The sequence below is a fragment of the Carassius gibelio genome, chromosome B22 (genome assembly GCF_023724105.1).
Source record: "Carassius gibelio isolate Cgi1373 ecotype wild population from Czech Republic chromosome B22, carGib1.2-hapl.c, whole genome shotgun sequence".
NCBI classification, from domain to species: domain Eukaryota; kingdom Metazoa; phylum Chordata; class Actinopteri; order Cypriniformes; family Cyprinidae; genus Carassius; species Carassius gibelio.
Window position 1 is genome coordinate 9,659,815 of NC_068417.1, and position 19,167 is coordinate 9,678,981.

The 19,167-nt window shown below is 41.5% G+C and overlaps 2 protein-coding genes across 4 annotated transcripts in view; both read left to right on the forward strand.

The window, feature by feature from the left end:
- Positions 1-19,167, forward strand: part of LOC127987296 (putative autophagy-related protein 11) — a 308,120-nt gene that overhangs the window by 232,232 nt on the left and 56,721 nt on the right. The window lies entirely within an intron of this gene.
- Positions 1-19,167, forward strand: part of LOC127987310 (neoverrucotoxin subunit alpha) — a 270,558-nt gene that overhangs the window by 163,330 nt on the left and 88,061 nt on the right. The gene's annotated exons all lie outside the window — the stretch shown is intronic.

Genomic DNA, 19,167 nt, shown 5'->3' on the forward strand with positions numbered 1-19,167 from the left:
CAAAAAAAGCCATTAAACAAATCTTGAAAAATAAACTTAACAAAAATCAACAAAACAACAGTTATTACGTTGTATACATAAATCAACACTTCAAATGAATAAACAATATATGAAATAAATAAATTCACAGATATTATACCAAAAATTACAATTTAGACATGAAAAGTTATACAAAATAAAGAAAACCACGAGTTGCTTGAGGTTTCAACGAAAAAAATATAATTTGAGGTCTTATTATATGGGCAAAAATATGCACTTAGGAAGTGTGTGTAGGCAAAGATGTACAGCAGTATGTATCAACACATTGTATTACAGCAGTATCAGATGGCCTATAAACAAAACAGCGGTGACACTGCACGAACTGTAGTTCTCCTGAAAATCACACAAATGATTAAGACGATCTAGATCTGCACATATAAATTTTTAAAAGGAGAAATGCAATGGTGACCTACCGTAGCTGCGAGGCCAGGCACCCAAAAGGACATTCCCTCAATAGTTTAATACAGTCGTCATTCTCCCACCAAATCACGAACTAATCAAAACAAATGCAGGAAAGTTGCCACCTAACCAGTCGCTACACTCTAATAAGACAACAATAAATTAAAACCAGTCATACCCGTACCTGAAGTCCACAGATGCCCGCACAACAGTCATCCGAATGAAGCCAATTGTAATGAAACGCAAATGGGAAATTGTTGTCCGTCCGGAACGGTCACAGCCGCGTGCAGCAAGCAGGCGCGAGACCCCAAACGACACGCTGAAAGTGTTCACCGCAGCGCGCAGCATGAAACAAACAGGTGGACGCAGGTTCACAGAGGACGCGCTAAAAAATGGTCACAGCAGCGCGCAGCAAACAGGTGAGGGTTCACAGAGGACGCGCTGAAAATGGTCACAGCAGCGTGCAGCATAAAGCAAACAGGCGAGCGTTCACAAAAGACGCGCAAGGAGCCTATATGCCAGCGCAAATTAATGACGTCACGTAAACTGTGTGTGGGCTTTCAGCTCATTATGCCACATTCCTATAGGGTGTTTTACTCACCCTCAAGGGATCTGACATTCCTCTTTCAGGTGAACACATTCAGAGTTATATTCAGAATTGTCCTGTCTGTTCTAATCTGTATAAAGGCAATCAATGGTGCCCCTGTTTCTGAATCCAAAAAAAGTGTATCCATCATAAAACTACTCGGCATGGCTCCGGGGTGTTAATAAAGGCATTCTGAAGCGAAACAATACGTTGGTTTAAGAAAAAATGTAGATTCTTAAAACTTTCTAAACTATAATGTCCAGCTTCCTGTCACTCAAGCAGGCACGTTTACCACAAGGCGGTTGAGCGTATGACGTAGACGTAATTAAAGGTGCAACATAAGGTCCGGAGAGTAGACTGTTGTCGCACGACAGTTAAGTCTGGGGATAAGTGCGCAATCTCGCGAGAACCAACTTTTGTTTACTGCAAGTCTGCCATGTAAAGACAAAATACCATAACTTATATTTTTGTCGAACATTTGTTATTGCTATTTTGGGGACATTCATCCTTTTTTATGTGTATAAGTATCTTGAGTCAATTTCGTTGTTTTTCTGAGAAAATAATAGGTCATCTCCAACCGTAACTTCGAAAATCTCTGTAGAAACCAAGGCAAAACATAGTATAACTGTCTCAGGTTACGTATGGAACCATAGTTCCCTGAGTAGGGAACGAGACACTGCGTCCTCTAGGGGGCGCCTTGGGGAACTAGTTGGCCGGCGACAGCCTCCGTAGACACTACCGGCGTGACTATAAATCAGCACTGGGAGAGCACGTCATTATCTTCTTCGTCCGAAGCATGGCAGGGAGCTATAGGATGCAGTGTCTCGTTCCCTACTCAGGGAACTATGGTTACATACGTAACCTGAGACAGTTCCCTTTCGAGGGAACTTCGAACTGCGTCGTCTAGGGGGCGCTTTGGGGAACAGTATACACACACCGCCATGCTGAGGGGAGTGCAGACCAGAATCATGGCGAGCACTAAGTACCAACTCTACCATTTCCATGTGCGTTGCCCCTGGGACGTTTAGACGGCTGTCTGTGACAGTACCCCTTACGGCCAAAAGGCCTAAGCTACATACCCAACTTAATTGTTAGGGCTTCGGCCCAAGGTAGAGCTGAAGGCTTGGAATCAAGAAAGATTCCTTTAAAGGGATACGGCTAAGAACCTAGCATTTGTACCAAGTCTTGCCTGTCACACAGGAGATACCGCTAGCTTACACATAAGCTTGCTGAAAGAGCTGTCTCGACAGTTCTCTAGTAGCAACACCCTGTTTAGATAGGTATCCGAGGATACATAGGTGGAGTGGCGCCCAAGCTGAATGGGGCTTTTACCAACTCAAGAAAGGGCACGAAGCAACCGCCAAAGCCTCACCATATAGGATTTTAGAAAGAACGCAGAATACTAGCTTGCGAACTTACCACAGTGTGGATTTCAGAAAGTGTGCAAAGACTTCACATGCACACTTACCATAGCATTGATTTTCAAATACTGTTCTAAGGAGGGGCTCTCGTGGCACTCCGATAGAGCAGCTCATAGATGGAATAGTGTGTCTCAAAACAGTATGATTGAGAGTCATCAACTCGATCTATGGAAACAATACTGGAGCGCTCTGGAGAAAAAACAGAGAACTCGGTCTCATACGAGAGGAAAACTCCGGGCTCAGAGTAGCGCGCTCATAGGCGACCGCTTTTTTTGGCAAAAGGGGAGTGCTGCTAAATTACCATGAGAATCACCCAAATAGCCCCTCATGTTGAGGGAAACGATGCCTGAGGTGTATAAACAAATACACACTGACTGAATGGAGCCCAAGGAACCAAGGTCTAATCATCTCAAGAAAGGGAACGAAGCAGAGCGCACAACCCTTATCGTACAAGATTTCAGAAAGTGTGCAGAGTCTTGCATGCAAACTTACCACTTGTGGATTTTTAGAAAGTGCGCAAAGTGTTCACGTGCACACTGACCACCATGTGGTTTTGAGAAAGTACACAGAGCTTAGCGTGTGAAATTAAAGGTTCCTAAGCATCACAGGGGCACTGAATCTCAAGGGAGAGGTAAGCTCAATTTTACAAACCTCGGGCGAGGGGAGCATCACCTGAGGCAGCATATACAAGAAGACTTCTGTAACTGCCACCTCCACTTCCCACTAGATGCGACAGCACCCCTAAGCGGCCAGGAGAACCCTCGGGGTGACCTGGCCGGACATCCATGAAATTCCCTGCAGTGCTGTGCCAGGCCTGATGATCAAAAGGCTCCCTCAGAAACCTGTGATCTCAGCCGCCTAATACTGGAACATGAAGCCGGATGGCTGGTGCTGGCGAGTGTTTAGTAAACACTGTAACTGATCACTGCAAAGGAAACTCACAGAGTTTATTAGTAGACACGTAACCACCAGCAATTAAATACACATAAGTATATACAGAGAGGGTTACATTTACATAGAACCATAAAAACATCATAGGTCCAGCCAGGGGCGGATCTAGAAAAATATTGATGGGGTGGCAAGAAGGGGGCAGGAATTTTTGAGGGGTGGCAACATATGGCAGATGTATATATACTGAATTTAGTCACAGTTATCACAGTTTCCTGATAAATAGTATATGTATACGCTATATTAACTTTTGTAGCCTACTTTACACAGAACAAACGTCAGACCTAACATAATAGGCTATACAGTGGTGTAGTCTTTTTTGTAGTGTGTATACTGTGATCTCACCTACCACCTCATTCTCACCTGTCCCTGACCATTACCCCATAAGCACCACCACACTCACAAATACATACAGTATGCATCGACATGTAATTGAGAGCATTATGAAAGTGTAATCAATATGTCAATTTATTATAAGAAACACAACACAACTTTAACAGCCAATGACATTTATAGCTGGGGAGACTCAACTGATTTTCTACTGTTTAGTGTTAATCACCATCTAACTCAACCAGTCAAGAGCTATTTAGCCTTAGATGTTATATGAATATAGTCCCTGAAGCATAGGTTTTATTAGCTGACAATAATAATAAACAAATAAACATTATAGGCACAAATACAAATGTACTTTTTAGAATTTTTTTTGGAAAAAAAAAATGGTGTTATTGTTTTGGCAAGTTTAAATTAAAACATCTATGAAAACTTCTGTGATATTCCCTTAAAATAACGTTTTAGTATATCTTTTTTAAGAATATTTAACTGCGCAATTTCTTACATCATTTCTTTGAGTTGGACCAATCTTTTATTTTGGTGGGTTGTAGACAGAGTTTCTGTGTTTTTTAATAAACTATTATTATTATTAGCTATTAGGCCTGCCTGCTTGAAGTATAGCATATTCTACTGTGCAATAGTACTAAATTTCTGTTTACATTTCTTCACCGAGATTTTATTCTGACAGGTTGTCGTAAAGACATTGCAGTTTCTGTCTGTGTATACGATACGAATGAATGACGATAGTTTTATCAAATGTAATGGTGAAATCCTCTCCTAGCGCGCTGGTGTGCACATGTGTAGCCTACATCATGTGTCAGTATAGTGAAAAGCTGAAAACACCACGCGTGCTTCAGTGTGTGTGTGTGTGTGTGTGTAGTAGTAGAGTACACATTGAGCGCTCATTCCCAGAGACGTGTATAACTACACCTTTAATATTCACAGACACTTGTCCACATCGAGATTTGATTAAATGTACAGCCCTACTTTTGATTTATTCATTCAAAAATGGCAGAATTCCGTGACGTTCTGCTTTATGAAGCAACTTCTATTTGTGACTGAATTCCGCGATTCAATCCTTGTCGCTTTTCAAACACAGACGGGTGAATTTATGAATGAAAGTGTGAAAGTTCAGACACAAAACCTATGGAATAACGTAGTAGAATACACCACTGTAACGTTAGTTAGAGAAATAACGTTCTTCAACCTGATATTTATCATTTCAAAGTCAACATTACAACTATGCTAGCACTGTGCTTGCATTATAGCTTAATTTCTTTACAGAAAGCCAATACATTTTTTTTACCTCTTTCCCCTTGTGCTCCCTCGCTTCTCGCGCTCAGAAACTTTTCCAAACTAATCAGTCTCGTGCCGCTCTGTCGTCCTCTCGTGCTGCTGCATTCACTGCAGTCTGACATTGGAGATTCGCACTCGTAAATTTTATAATTGGCCATAACTTTTAACTCGTTGCTGCCAACTGGGGTGGCAGCTGGGGTGGCAAGGCTTTCTTTTAGGGTGGCATTTGCCACCCCATGCCACCCCGGTAGATCCGCCCCTGGGTCCAGCACAGGAGACTGTTATGCGAGAGGTTTCCACCTAACCTCGATCAGGTGGAGAGCTGGTGGTTACAGGGGAATTAGGAAGGGGAGGATAAAAGCAGAAGTTAAAAATCCCCAAAGGGAATGAGTAGATACCTCTGTATCACTCCGATTCGGATGAGAATGCTGCCTCGTCTAGATCATACCCCTTAGGTTCTGCTTACCTCCTCGTGAGCCACGATGCCTCTAACCCCTGCCCGCAGGTGGGGGAGGAGCGTGAGTTGCGACTCTAGCCTTCTGTGCCCATCTTTGATCCTCAGATCGAGACAGGCCAGGACCCCTATCTTGTTCGGGCTCAGACCTGGACCTTCGTGGAACAAAGGATCTGAAAGCAGCAGAGCGCGCCTTCGTCTCCCTGAACTTCTCAATCACCGTCTCAACGGAAATACTGAAAAGGTCAGAAGGCGAAACCTAAGCATCGAGCAGAAAGCATGTTCTTTCCTCCCAATGTCTGCCAGGTTCATCCACAGATGTCTCTCCGCTGCCACCATGGCCGCCATAGTCCTGCCCATGGCGGAGGCGCCTGTTTGGTAACACGGAGAGAGATCCGTGGTGCGGCGCAGCTCAGCTTCCTGATCTGAAAAAGGCCCCTGCCTCTATCCAGGTCTCTTAGCAGATCAGTCTGATATGCCTGAAGCACCAGCATTGTGTGTAATAAAGCCACAGCCTGACCTGCTACTGCGTATGCCTTGCCATTTAAGTGAGATGATTTTCTGAAGGGGCTTAGATGGCAAGGAGGAAGATTAAGAGTGGATGTTTCCCCTGCAGAAAGAAAAAAATTCCACAAAAAAAATATTTATTAATTATTTATAAAATGTTTTTGCTCTTTCTACAGGGGGCATTCCCTCCTAGCCGATTTCACGCATCACCTTGATGTCGGCAGATTACATTCATTCCGAAACCGATGAATGCGAGAAGAAAACGGCTTCTTTCATTTCTTTTTAATCTTTGTATGGAGATCATGCACAAATGAAAGGCTCACCTGAGCTGGAGGGCTATGGTCAAAAGGAAATTTTCGCTCAATAACCTCCAACAGCTCTACATACGCAGAGCAGGAGAATTGAGAAGACTCAGCCTCAGCTTCTTCATCATCCTCAAATATCTCCTGCTTTTCCTGGGTAAAAACCCAGCAGAGCACTAACCTCAGTATCAGAAAGTGTTAAATATATAACATCTTCCTCCCGAGGCTCTCTCTCGTCCACCGCCCTTTTTTTTTCTTTTTTTTTTTTACGAAAGGGAAAGTCCCACTTTAAACCATTCAGACAGATACACCTGTATTACCACGAGCTCATTTTCTTCCACGCCTCAGCATGGACAGATCCTGAACCGCGGGAAGCAGAAGGCTGCCTTTTCTTTTCAGAAGAGAGACAAACGAGAGCGGAGCTTTTTTCATTGAAAAAATGCTCACAATGCAAGCAGATTGCCTCCTCAAAGACATTGCGTCCGTGCTCTTCACCCAAACAAATGATGCAAAGATCGCATATTGTCATCGGGTGTCAAATAACGCCGACACGCATGCACACATCGTCTAAACGCTTGCTAGTTGTCGCCATGATAAACAGAGAAAGATCGCCCTTACTGGTTCTTTCAGATGCGCGCTTCAAACAAAACAGTCAGTGAAGATGAAGAAGAAATGACGTCCTCTCCTGGTGTTGATTTATAGTCTCGCCGGTAGTGACGTCGGAGGCTGTCACCGACCAACAAGTTGGTGTTTTTTCAATGCATGCTTCAGACATGGGTCACGACGAGGTGTTCCCCAAAGCGCCCCCTAGAGGACGCAGTTCGAAGTTCCCTCGAAAGGGAACACCAGTTACGGCTCTTTTACTTTGTTTGATTGCTCAAATTGAGTTCTGCCTTTGTTTAGCCGCGTGTCAAGATGAAGTTACGGTGCCGGTTTGGGGTTATGTGTTTTTTTTTACTGTCCATTAAAGTCTGTCACATTTTAATTATGGTGTAGACAAACAAATTAGATAGATTGCTTTCTTCCAGACTGCTCCATATAACAAAGCACTGTAAAAACAAGATACCTTGGCAGCAATACATAATCGTGAATAATCTGTGAAGATTTTTTTTTCTGTAGGCTAATGCAGATTATTCATCAGGTTGTCACTTCTATGGAACGCATGTAGACTCGAATTCTGTAGCTAGCATGATCAATCCTAAAATCAGTAACCTACTAACAGTTTGCAATTAAATCCATATCCTACCTTTTCTTGTAAACCGATAAAATCAATTAATGGCGATGAATGTCATCGGTAGGGTGACCATATGCGCCGTCAATCCCAGTCAGGATTTTAATATTGCCTACAATATACAGGTTTTGGCTATTTGCACTGTGCAGGCTGATCGTTGTGTAATATTCAAGAGAGCTAGAAAGCGCAGAGCAGACGGCTCCTTATTTTTTTTGGGATTTGTGCGCAGCAACGCTTCAAGTCAATCGAACGAACAAACACGTGCACATATTTGCATCGCTTTGATCGTTCCCTCTAGATCTCAGCTTCTCATACGCAGCCCCAAGATTGGTCGATTATGTAAAATTACCTGCATGTTATTGGTCAAACTGCTCTGGATGTTTTTGGCATTATTAAAATCTTGGCTGGGACGTGTCCCGTATGAACGGCGCATATGGTCACCCTAGTCATCGGAGATGTTTAATCCACAAGCATCTGAGCATTATTCTATCTTGCTGGCATTCACATCAAACCACAAGTGAATGGTTCCACTAAGTGGGCCACAAGTATCACTTTTAGTAAACTAGCTAACACTGTTGTCAGGGTGTTAATAACACAACAGAGTGACAGGAAATTTAACACCTGTCACTCATAAGACTAACTTCATTAACTTCTCCATAATTCTCCTCTTTTGTAACAACTTTTTTTTTTTTTTTTTTGTAAGCCAAGTTTCGGTCCCATTTTTGTTATCTACAGCTTGTTTCTATTTAATTGGCATTTTGTATCTTTTTATAAGTGTACGGCTGTTTTCATGAATAATATTATCATATATCATAAATATGAAACATTAGGAAACATAAGAAGATGATGGTGGAGTGGAGTAGCTGTGTTTGACGGCTCATTTTTCTGTTATCCTGTATGCAAAATGATAGGGTCCATAAAAAGACTGGTATACTGAAATGTTGTATTTGCGTATCACACCAGTCTTTAACTTTTTAATGTTAGAAGCCTTTGAACAAGCAGTCAAGCCAGTTGCAGTTTGATGTGACCAAGAACACATATATTCAGATCATTCAAAGCTAACAGATTTTTTTTTTTATTCTTATTTCTCAGTTATATAGCATCAAACCAGTCAAAATGCTGTTGTGTATTTTTCCTTTGCTGTTTGAGCATATGGGAACACAAAATCATATTCGTCTTGGTTGTTGGTCACCTCTTTGGTCGCCGTTCTTCATCTCTGAGTTAGCTTGCAGCTGAATTAAAAAAAAAAAAAAAAAGAAGAAGTAATAAAGATCCTCCGACATCATTGGTGAATACTATGGCTATAGTCAAATTTAAACACTCTGATAATGTTATGTTTGCATAAGGTTTAATGTACTGTACCAACATTTACATCTCCAGGTAAATATGCAAAATGGATAAAGGTCTTTTCCATGTCACACTGTTCAAATTTGCTTAAAGATAAATGTGCCCTAACTAACAGTGCATGATATGGAGAGCTCTCTCTGAATTCTTTGAGATCTAGTTTTGAATGTGGGAAATAGCAAGTCTATTCATACTGAGATAAAAAAAGAGAGTAACAGAAAGAGAGTAATAGTTTAATGAAGGGAAGAGAATATTATATATAACAGTCCATAGCTGTACGTAGATGTGAAGAACATTCAGTGTTTTTAGAATATGTCTTTGTTTCAGTATGTCACTGGGTCTGTCAGCAGTTTATAGCTTGTGCACCTTCTGCATGTTTTTTTTTTTCTCAAGTCACATTTGCACAGAGATCACATTTCACATATCATGATTCCAAACTCCTACTATCTCTTTAATGCTGATTATATCACAAAAACATTGACCACATTGACAGTTTCTATAAAATTACATATGAGGTGTGATCAAAAAGAAATGAAGTTCCTTTCTATGGTATTACAGTTGAAGAGATAATATCCATGTTTATCTTGTCTTGAAGGGAGTATTAGCTTAGGAAAAGCAACCACTGAGTAATACTTGTTTTTCCTATAGGGTGTTTTACTCACCCTCAAGGGATCTGACATTCCTTTTTCAGGTGAACACATTCAGAGTTATATTCAAGATTGTCCTGTCTGTTCTAATCTGTATAAAGGGAATCAATGGTGCCCCTGTTTCTGAATCCAAAAAAAGTGTATCCATCATAAAACTACTCGGCATGGCTCCGGGGTCTTAATAAAGGCATTCTGAAGCGAAACAATACGTTGGTTTAAGAAAAAATGTAGATTCTTAAAACTTTCTAAACTATAATGTCCAGCTTCCTGTCACTCAAGCAGGCACGTTTACCACAAGGCGGTTGAGCGTATGATGTAGACGTAATTAAAGGTGCAACATAAGGTCCGGAGAGTAGACTGTTGTCGCACGACAGTTAAGTCTGGGGATAAGTGCGCAATCTCGCGAGAACCAACTTTTGTTTACTGCAAGTCTGCCATGTAAAGACAAAATACCATAACTTATATTTTTGTCGAACATTTGTTATTGCTATTTTGGGGACATTCATCCTTTTTTATGTGTATAAGTATCTTGAGTCAATTTCGTTGTTTTTCTGAGAAAATAATAGGTCATCTCCAACCGTAACTTCGAAAATCTCTGTAGAAACCAAGGCAAAACATAGTATAACTGTCTCAGGTTACGTATGGAACCATAGTTCCCTGAGTAGGGAACGAAACACTGCGTCCTCTAGGGGGCGCCTTGGGGAACTAGTTGGCCGGCGACAGCCTCCGTAGTCACTACCGGCGTGACTATAAATCAGCACTGGGAGAGCACGTCATTATCTTCTTCGTCCGAAGCATGGCAGGGAGCTAGAGGATGCAGTGTCTCGTTCCCTACTCAGGGAACTATGGTTACATACGTAACCTGAGACAGTTCCCTTTCGAGGGAACTTCGAACTGCATCCTCTAGGGGGCGCTTTGGGGAACAGTATACAGACACCGCCATGCTGAGGGGAGTGCAGACCAGAATCATGGCGAGCACTAAGTACCAACTCTACCATTTCCATGTGAGTTGCCCCTGGGACGTTTAGACGGCTGTCTGTGACAGTACCCCTTACGGCCAAAAGGCCTAAGCTACATACCCAACTTAATTGTTAGGGCTTCGGCCCAAGGTAGAGCTGAAGGCTTGGAATCAAGAAAGATTCCTTTAAAGGGATACGGCTAAGAACCTAGCATTTGTACCAAGTCTTGCCTGTCACACAGGAGATACCGCTAGCTTACACATAAGCTTGCTGAAAGAGCTGTCTCGACAGTTCTCTAGTAGCAACACCCTGTTTAGATAGGTATCCGAGGATACATAGGTGGAGTGGCGCCCAAGCTGAATGGGGCTTTTACCAACTCAAGAAAGGGCACGAAGCAACCGCCAAAGCCTCACCATATAGGATTTTAGAAAGAACGCAGAATACTAGCTTGCGAACTTACCACAGTGTGGATTTCAGAAAGTGTGCAAAGACTTCACATGCACACTTACCATAGCATTGATTTTCAAATACTGTTCTAAGGAGGGGCTCTCGTGGCACTCCGATAGAGCAGCTCATAGATGGAATAGTGTGTCTCAAAACAGTATGATTGAGAGTCATCAACTCGATCTATGGAAACAATACTGGAGCGCTCTGGAGAAAAAACAGAGAACTCGGTCTCATACGAGAGGAAAACTCCGGGCTCAGAGTAGCGCGCTCATAGGCGACCGCTTTTTTTGGCAAAAGGGGAGTGCTGCTAAATTACCATGAGAATCACCCAAATAGCCCCTCATGTTGAGGGAAACGATGCCTGAGGTGTATAAACAAATACACACTGACTGAATGGAGCCCAAGGAACCAAGGTCTAATCATCTCAAGAAAGGGAACGAAGCAGAGCGCACAACCCTTATCGTACAAGATTTCAGAAAGTTTGCAGAGTCTTGCATGCAAACTTACCACTTGTGGATTTTTAGAAAGTGCGCAAAGTGTTCACGTGCACATTGACCACCATGTGGTTTTGAGAAAGTACACAGAGCTTAGCGTGTGAAATTAAAGGTTCCTAAGCATCACAGGGGCACTGAATCTCAAGGGAGAGGCAAGCTCAATTTTACAAACCTCGGGCGAGGGGAGCATCACCTGAGGCAGCATATACAAGAAGACTTCTGTAACTGCCACCTCCACTTCCCACTAGATGCGACAGCACCCCTAAGCGGCCAGGAGAACCCTCGGGGTGACCTGGCCGGACATCCATGAAATTCCCTGCAGTGCTGTGCCAGGCCTGATGATCAAAAGGCTCCCTCAGAAACCTGTGATCTCAGCCGCCTAATACTGGAACATGAAGCCGGATGGCTGGTGCTGGCGAGTGTTTAGTAAACACTGTAACTGATCACTGCAAACTGTTATGCTAGAGGTTTCCACCTAACCTCGATCAGGTGGAGAGCTGGTGGTTACAGGGGAATTAGGAAGGGGAGGATAAAAGCAGAAGTTAAAAATCCCCAAAGGGAATGAGTAGATACCTCTGTATCACTCCGATTCGGATGAGAATGCTGCCTTGTCTAGATCATACCCCTTAGGTTCTGCTTACCTCCTCGTGAGCCACGATTCCTCTAACCCCTGCCCGCAGGTGGGGGAGGAGCGCGAGTTGCGACTCTAGCCTTCTGTGCCCATCTTTGATCCTCAGATCGAGACAGGCCAGGACCCCTATCTTGTTCGGGCTCAGACCTGGACCTTCGTGGAACAAAGGATCTGAAAGCAGCAGAGCGCGCCTTCGTCTCCCTGAACTTCTCAATCACCGTCTCAGTGGAAATACCGAAAAGTTCAGAAGGCGAAACCTAAGCAGAAAGCATTTTCTTTCCTCCCGATGTCTACAAAGTTCATCCACAGATGTCTTTCCGTTGCCACCATGGCCGCCATAGTCCTGCCCATGGCGGAGGCGGCCTGTTTGGTAACACGGAGAGAGATCCGTGGTGCGGCGCAGCTCAGCTTCCTGAACTGAAAAAGGCCCCTGCCTCTATCCAGGTCTCTTAGCAGATCAGTCTGATATGCCTGAAGCACCAGCATTGTGTGTAATAAAGCCACAGCCTGACCTGCTACTGCGTATGCCTTGCCATTTAAGTGAGATGATTTTCTGAAGGGGCTTAGATGGCAAGGAGGAAGATTAAGAGTGGATGTTTCCCCTGCAGAAAGAAAAAAATTCCACAAAAAAATATTTATTAATTATTTATAAAATGTTTTTGCTCTTTCTACAGGGGGCATTCCCTCCTAGCCGATTTCACACATCACCTTGATGTCGGCAGATTACTTTCATTCCGAAACCGATGAATGAGAGAAGAAAACGGCTTCTTTCATTTCTTTTTAATCTTTGTATGGAGATCATGCACAAATGAAAGGCTCACCTGAGCTGGAGGGCTATGGTCAAAAGGAAATTTTCGCTCAATAACCTCCAACAGCTCTACATACGCAGAGCAGGAGAATTGAGAAGGCTCAGCCTCAGCTTCTTCATCATCCTCAAATATCTCCTGCTTTTCCTGGGTAAAAACCCAGCAGAGCACTAACCTCAGATCAGAAAGTGTTAAAGATATAGCATCATCCTCCCGAGGCTCTCTCTCTTTTTTTTTCTTTTTTTTTTTTACGAGCGCGAAAGGGAAAGTCCCACTTTAAACCATTCAGACAGATACACCTGTATTACCACAAGCTCATTTTCTTCCACGCCTCAGCATGGACAGATCCTGAACCGCGGGAAGCAGAAGGCTGCCTTTTCTTTTCAGAAGAGAGACAAACGAGAGCGGAGCTTTTTCCATTGAAAAAATGCTCACAATGCAAGCAGATTGCCTCCTCAAAGACATTGCGTGCGTGCTCTTCACCCAAACAAATGATGCAAAGATTGCGTGTGTCATCGGGTGTCAAATAACGCCGACACGCATGCACACATCGTCTAAACGCTTGCTAGTTGTCGCCATGATAAACAGAGAAAGATCGCCCTTACTGGTTCTTTCAGATGCGCGCTTCAAACAAAACAGTCAGTGAAGATGAAGAAGAAATGACGTCCTCTCCTGGTGTTGATTTATAGTCTCGCCGGTAGTGACGTCGGAGGCTGTCGCCGACCAACAAGTTTGTGTTTTTTCAATGTATGCTTCAGACACGGGTCACGAAGAGGTGTTCCCCAAAGCGCCCCCTAGAGGACGCAGTTCGAAGTTCCCTCGAAAGGGAACACCAGTTACGGCTTTTTTAATTTGTTTGAATGCTCAAACTGAGTTCTGCCTTTGTTTAGCCGCGTGTCAAGATGAAGTTACGGTGCCCGTTTGGAGTTATGTGGTGTTCTGTCTTTTTTTTTAATGTCCATTAAAGTCTGTCACATTTTAATTATGGTGTAGACAAACTAATTAGATTGCTTTCTTCAAGAGAGCTCCATATAACAAACACTGTAAAACAAGATACATTGTCAGCAATACGTAATCGTGAATAATCTGTGAATATATATATATATATATATATATATATATATATATTTTTTTTTTTTTTTTTTTTTTTTTTTTTCTGTAATGCAGATTATTCATCAGGTTGTCACTTCTATGGAATGCATGTGGACTCGAATTCCGTAGCTAGCATGATCAATCATTAAATCACTAACCTACTAACAGTTTGCAATTAAATCCATATCCTACCTTTTCTTGTAAACCGATAAAATCAATTAATGGCGATGAATGTCATCGGAGATGTTTAATCCACAAGCATCTGAGCATTATTCTATCTTGCTGGCATTCACATCAAACCACAAGTGAATGGTTCCACTAAGTGGGCCACAAGTATCACTTTTAGTAAACTAGCTAACACTGTTGTCAGGGTGTTTATTACACTACAGATTGACAGGAAATTTAACACCTGTCACTCATAAGAATAACTTCATTAACTTCTCCATAATTCTCCTCTTTTGTAACAATTTTTTTTTTTTTTTTGTAAGCCAAATTTTGGTCCCATTTTGGTTATCTCCAGCTTGTTTCTATTCAATTGGCATTTTGTATCTTTTTATAAGTGTACGGCTGTTTTCATGAATAATATTATCATATATCATAAATATGAAACATTAGGAAACATAAGAAGATGATGGTGGAGTGGAGTAGCTGTGTTTGACGGCTCATTTTTCTGTTATCCTGTATGCAAAATGATAGGGTCCATAAAAAGACTGGTATACTGAAATGTTGTATTTGCGTATCACACCAGTCTTTAACTTTTTAATATTAGAAGCCTTTGAACAAGCAGTCAAGCCAGTTGCAGTTTGATGTGACCAAGAACACATATATTCAGATCATTCAAAGCTAATAGATTTTTTTTTTTATTCTTGTTTCTCAGTTATATAGCATCAAACCAGTCAAAATGCTGTTGTGTATTTTTCCTTTGCTGTTTGAGCATATGGGAACACAAAATCATATTCGTCTTGGTTGTTGGTCACCTCTTTGGTCGCCGTTCTTCATCTCTGAGTTAGCTTGCAGCTGAATTTTGCAAAAAAAAAAAAGTAATAAAGATCCTCCGACATCATTGGTGAATAATTAGATTAGATTAGATTAAATTAGATTCAACATTATTGTCATTATGCAGAGTACAATTATATGTGGGAAATAATATGGCTATAGTCAAATTTAAACACTCTGATCATGTTATGTTTTGCATAAGGTTTAATGTACTGTACCAACATTTACATCTCCAGGTAAATATGCAAAATGGATAAAGGTCTTTTCCATGTCACGCTGTTCAAATTTGCTTAAAGATAATTGTGCCCTAACTAACAGTGCATGATATGGAGAGCTCTCTCTGAATTCTTTGAGATCTAGTTTTGAATGTGGGAAATAGCAAGTCTATTCATACTGAGATAAAAAAGAGAGTAACAGAAAGAGAGTAATAGTTTAATGAAGGGAAGAGAATATTATATATAACAGTCCATAGCTGTACGTAGATGTGTAGAACATTCAGTGTTTTTAGAATATGTCTTTTTTTCAGTATGTCACTGGGTCTGTCAGCAGTTTATAGCTTGTGCACTTTTTTTTTCTCAAGTCACATTTGCACAGAGATCACATTTCTCATATCATGATTCCAAACTCTTACTATCTCTTTAATGCTGATTATATCACAAAAAACATTGACCACATTGACAGTTTCTATAAAATTACATATGAGGTGTGATCAAAAAGAAATGAAGTTCCTTTCTATGGTATTACAGTTGAAGAGATAATATCCATGTTTATCTTGTCTTGAAGGGAGTATTAGCTTAGGAAAAGCAACCACTGAGTAATACTTGTTTTTCCTATAGGGTGTTTTACTCACCCTCAAGGGATCTGACATTCCTCTTTCAGGTGAACACATTCAGAGTTATATTCACAATTGTCCTGTCTGTTCTAATCTGTATAAAGGCAATCAATGGTGCTCCTGTTTCTGAATCCAAAAAAAGTGTATCCATCATGTAAGAGCCATATAGAGATTAGTTAATCTGAAATAATAATTTAGTAAAATTAATAAGAAAATATTTTATTAAAATTCATAAGATATATTTTGGTTTAAAATGCATACTTAGTAATGTGTAGATCTGTTTACATTTAACTGTTTTGAGCTTCCAGTCAGATCGCACTACGTCACAATGCAAGTGATTGGATGTGTTTAGTTTTAGTTTTGAAGTTAGAGACGTTGGAAGCAACACAGTTTTTTGACCGTGCGTACCATGTAAGATTTTTTTATTTTACGTTTTGGAAGTAAACATTTAAAATGAAGATCGTGGTTTGCTCATGTTTCAAATACTGTTTATAATTTGACTGACTTCAAAAAGTGGTACAGAAGAATTAGAAGCGAATTGGTGCCACAACATTAGTCAAAAAACTCGCTAATCTGAAACGCCGTTGGATTACTTGGATAAAAGGAGGACGTGGCGAGCTTGTTGTTGGATGAGGAAACAGCGGATTGGACTTTAGCGCCGTGAACAAACCACAGAGCTGGGACAAGTCTGCTCAAGAGACCCGCGACAAGATCGGCAGTTTCACCGCTGTTTGTCGAGCTTTCCTCTGGCCCGCTAGCTAATGGCTAATTGGCCTGTCAGTCAACAGAGAAGTGACGCTGCGCGCTGAAGTGCGGACTTTTTTCTTCAAAAGACGGGATAAAAACGCACAAAGATAATGAGTGAGTTTGGAAGAAAAGAAAAAAAAAAGTATATCAGCTTCTCCCTGTAAAACGTATGCTTAGCAAGCTCTGATTCAGTCAATGTGGAGTTATGGCGATCTTTAAGAAGTTGTTTTGCACTCGGTTTATTTAGAAAATCAACTTTGAAGAAAGTTTTTGAAACGTTTGCATACGACTAAAGCATTAACTCTGCTATATGTAAGATGGCTGAAGAAGATGAACAAAGATGTATTGAGGATACAATGGAAAAGGGAAGGTCACATAAACTGACAGAGAAGGCATTAGAAGAGAGATTGCAGAGGTGCATTGCACTGAGAAGAAGAACATTAGGAATTCTGACAAGCAAAAGAAAGGAGTTAGAATCAATGATGAGTGATGCTCAAAATTTACACCGGGTGAAAAATATGATGGAAAATGATTTTGCAACATCACTAAATGAGTTTAACCGTCTCAACAACGAAGTTGCAAATCTTTTGACTGAGGATGAAAAAACAGCTGATCAAGAGATCTGGTTTGAACCTAAAATGGCAGCAATTAAAGGATTTATGAAAACGACAAAAAATTGGATTGCAGCTGAGCATGAACCCATACTGCCAGTGGAAAAGGTGCTGCAAGAAGAAAATAATGTGGTTGATTATCTGCAAGAAACTGTTAAACCAAATGACAGTGTTTCACAGGTGGGGGTCAGTGATGTCACACATGACAGCCCACATGGATCACAAGTCAGTCGCACCTCAGCTGTGTCACGAGTATCGCCAGCAAGAGCTAGACAGGAAGCGGAACATGCAGCCCTGCTTGTACGTGCTGCAGCACTAAAGAAAATGCAACAGCTTGAGTTTGAAGCAGCTAAAATTAAAGCTGAAAAGGAAGAGTTAGTGCTGGAAACTGCATTAGCTGAGAGTAAAGCAAAATTAAGGGTGCTTAAAGAATATGAAAGATCTGAAGATGGTTTATGTAGTTACTCGGCAGTGCAAAAGTCAAAAGTTGGACACATGAAGAAAAGATCTAGCATTTTGCTTCCACAGCAAGCTAATACGAACACTTATGCTCAATCACATACACAGCACTCTCAAATACAACAACAGTCTCAACCAGACTTCAATTATGTGTCTAATGCTCAATCTAACAGCCGTGATGACATAATAACGGTTATGCAAAAACAGAATGTAATCACTGAGCTACTAGTAAAACAACAACAGCTATCTCACCTACCAACCAAGGACATTCCTGTGTTCAAGGGTGATGCACTACAATACAAATCTTTCATGAGGGCATTTGAGCTAGCAATAGAGCAGAAAACCAGCAATGATCAAGACAAATTGTACTTCTTGGAACAATTTACGGCCGGTGAACCTCAAGAGCTTGTTCGCAGCTGTGCTCATATGACGCCAAACAAAGGCTACTGCGAGGCGAAGCGACTACTTCATAAGCACTATGGGGATGAATTACGGATTGCCAGCGCGTACATTGACAAAGCACTCAAATGGCCTCAAGTGAAATCTGATGATGGGAAAGCGTTAAGTGCCTATGCAATGTTCCTGATTGGATGTCGCAATACTATGGAAGACATCGAATTCTTAGAGGAGATGGATAATCCAACCAATTTACGGGCAGTGGTGTCTAAGTTACCATATAAATTGAAAGAACGTTGGCTTGCTGAAGCTTATGACATAAAAGAGCAAAGAGGCTGGAGAGCAAAGTTTGCTGATTTGGTGAGTTACATAGACCGCCAAGCTAGAATAGCGATGGATCCCCTCTTTGGTAATATCTCAGACAGCCACACAATCTCAAGTGGAAAGACTGACCAAAAAGAAAAGCATCATGGAAGGAAAGAGGTCCGTGGAAGCAGTTTCGCAACAAATGTTTTCACCGAAAGCAAAGGGCCTCAAGAAATGCATGTTAAACCAGCAAATTCAAGTAAAATTGTGAGTGCCTTTGAGAAGCCGTGTTTGTACTGTCAGCAATCACATACCCTTGCCTCATGCAGCAAAATCAAACACCAACCACATAAGGAACGTGTGGAATTCTTAAAACAGAAGGGCTTGTGTTTTGGATGCTTAGTTCCGGGTCATCTTAGCAAATACTGCAAAAGAAGAATTGAGTGTAAAGAGTGTGCTTTAAAGCATCCGGATATTCTGCACATAATAAAAGAAGAAGGTTCTGTCTCACCTGAAAAGAAAGATGCTCATCATGGAAGTGAAGTATCTTGTGCTCAAGTTTCTATTCTGCAAGAGTCCTGTAGCCTCATGGGGGCCGGAGAAGCGGAATGTGTGCTGTCAATAGTACCAGTGAAGATAAAATCGAAAAGGAGTGACAAGTGTGTTGAAACGTACGCCTTTTTGGACCCGGGAAGCACAGCAACGTTCTGCACAGAAGACCTGCAAAAGAAACTAAACATTAAAGGGAAACCGACACGAATACTTCTTAGCACTATGGGTCAAGACAAACCTGAAGAACAGAAGCTCATGAACAGTTTCGTCATATCAGACTTAGAAGTGTGCGGGTTGGAAGATACCAAGTTCATTGAGCTACCTAAGGTGTTTAC